The sequence below is a fragment of the Microtus ochrogaster genome, unplaced genomic scaffold (assembly GCF_000317375.1).
Source record: "Microtus ochrogaster isolate Prairie Vole_2 unplaced genomic scaffold, MicOch1.0 UNK7, whole genome shotgun sequence".
Taxonomy (NCBI): domain Eukaryota; kingdom Metazoa; phylum Chordata; class Mammalia; order Rodentia; family Cricetidae; genus Microtus; species Microtus ochrogaster.
Window position 1 is genome coordinate 11,894,048 of NW_004949105.1, and position 2,626 is coordinate 11,896,673.

At 41.4% G+C, this 2,626-nt stretch overlaps 1 pseudogene; it reads right to left on the reverse strand.

Moving 5' to 3' along the window:
- Nucleotides 1-2,060: 2,060 nt before the first annotated feature.
- Nucleotides 2,061-2,418, reverse strand: LOC101987371 (annotated as a pseudogene).
- Between the last annotated feature and the right edge of the window lie 208 nt (nt 2,419-2,626).

Consider the following 2,626-nt stretch of genomic DNA (forward strand, 5'->3'; position numbering starts at 1 on the left):
GGCAACATTTTTAAGATCACTCAGCTGAAAAGTGATAAAACTTTAAATAAATAAATCAGGCTCTGCATTCTATAGGTTGGCCAGAGTAATAAACTATAGAAAACATATCAACAGGCAAATGAATGTCAAAGTCTGCATGAATGCATTACATTAAAATGAAATTATTAGTGGATAGAGATGACAGGTAGTAGAGTGCTTATCTATCAGGCATAAAGTATTTTTTAGTACCACATAAACCAGCTGTGTGGAAAACCCTTTCAATCCTAGCACTCAGGGAAAGGAAGTAGCAGGATCTAGTTGAAGGTCATCCTTAGCTACCTTTGTGCTGATGCCACTAAAAGGTAATATATGCTGGCACTGATCCCCTTCTACTTCTGCTTCAAGACAAAAGGTTGCCTGTCGATGCCTTAGTGACTAGGAATGGAAGGACAGAAACACCATCCCTACCAAGTGAGCCACCATAGAAACAAAATCAGTAGTTACCTGCCGCTAGATAAACATAGCCAAAAGCAAAATAAACATCTATTTACTTAAGATGTAGACACCCATAGTCAATTTCACTTGAGATTAGAAGTATTTTCAACTTAAAACCTGATTCTTTATAACCAGAGTTGTCTTAAGTATAAAAACCTTCACAAATGCTTGAGGAATCAAAGAGAACCAACGAGAGTAAAAAAAAGTGTAGAGAGCAATGTGAATACAAAGTTTTCCCATGCAGAATATTTTTTTATTTAGTCACATCATTTATTGAAAAACAAAGATTGGTTGATAATTTAGTCTTATTTGGAGTTTTAACATTCAGAATAGGAGAACGAGTTATAGCTCAGAGTATTTCTACATATGTTGCTTCTGAACACAAGAAACCAAAAGTATTTTTGTAATGTAAGACTATTGTTCACATTTTTAAATAGCACCCTCATTTCTTTAAAGTTAGGACTATAAATGGTCCTTGTTTGGTTTTGGTATTTTGTTTTTTGAGGCAGTTTCCTATACCTCAGTCTGGCCTCAAAAATCACTACCTAATTGTCCGCTATGTTCAGCAAGTCCGGTTTTATCCCATGCTTTTTCAGACTCAGGCCAGCTGGCCTTGGTGAATTCTTGAAAGAACATCCCCATTGTCTCAGAATGTGGGTGTACCCCTCGCGGTCCTGAGTTCCTTGCTCGTGCTCCCCCTCCTTCTGCTCCTGATTTGGACCTTGAGATTTCTGTCCGGTGCTCCAATTTGGGTCTCTGTCTCTGTCTCCTTTCATCACCTGATGAAGGTTAATATTCAGGGGGATGCCTATATGTTTGTCTTTGGATTCACCTTCTTATTTAGCTTCTCTAGGATTGCAAATTATAAGCTCACTGTCCTTTAATTATGGCTAGAAACCAAATATGAGTGAGTACATCCCATGTTCCTCTTTTTGGGTCTGGCTTACCTCACTAAGGATAGTGTTTTCTATTTCCATCCATTTGTACGCAAACTTCAAAAAGTTCTTGTTTTTTACTTGTGAGTAGTACTCTAATATGTATATATTCCATACTTTCTTCATCCATTCTTCTATTGAAGGGCATCTAGGTTGTTTCCAGGTTCTGGCTATTACAAGCAATGCTACAGAGAACTCAAGAACAAGGGCAATGGGTTTTGATCCTACTGCACGTGCTGGCTTTGGGGGGGCCTGGGCGGTTTGGATGCTCAACTTACTAAACCTGGATGGAGGTGGGCGGTCCTTGGACTTCCCACAGGTCAGGGAACCCTGATGGCTCTTCAAGCTGATGAGGGAGAGGGACTTAATCGGGGGAGGGGGAGGGAAATGGGAGGCGGTGGCGGGAAGGAGGCAGAAATCCTCAATAAATAAATAAATTAAAAAAAAGTTGTAAACAAAAAAAAATCACTACCTAAGCAAGGATGGTTTTGAACTTTTGATCTTCCTGCCTGTTTCTCCAGTGCCAAGATTACCGGCATGCGTATCAGAGCTTGTTTGTGCAGTGCTGGGGTCAAATCTTGAAGGTGGTGAAGATTTTATGAAAATAAGCAATTCTAAGTTACAAGGTCCCTCTGATCATAGGTACTTTCTTCATTCTGGGTCAAGGCACAGTAAGACAGGAAGGATAAGATTCTCAAATGCCGAGTCTTGAGTTATGAAATATCCAGACGAATGTGCGTGAGCATGCTGAAGAGCTGCCTTCTGCTGGGCTGCAATGTGCTGCTGCTCAGCATGGTCCCGGAAGTCCTTGTTAAGAGAGGGTCTGGAGAGGGAGATGCTAGCTCCAGGGTGACTTGCTGAATATTGGTTCTGCATAAGTAATTTTCTTTTCTCTTTGTCCAGTTCAGCCAAGATCGCAACTCTATTTTATTTTGAAAACCTTGTCCTGAAGAAATCCTATTCTGTTTCAATTATATTCAGTGGCCACTGATCAGCACTTTACAATCATCCGGATGCGAGGAGTCTCGAGAAACCTCGCTGTCCGGTCACGGCTGTGCCGGGGCGGGCGGCGCCCACGCGGAACTCAGCACGAGCGCAATGGAGCGCCGCACTACAACCTTCTCCCATGGAGAATTTTGTCTGGGGAACAGGACGCAAAATTCGATAAAGACAGTGACTGACATTTAATCACCATACCTCTCAGTATCACAAAAGGA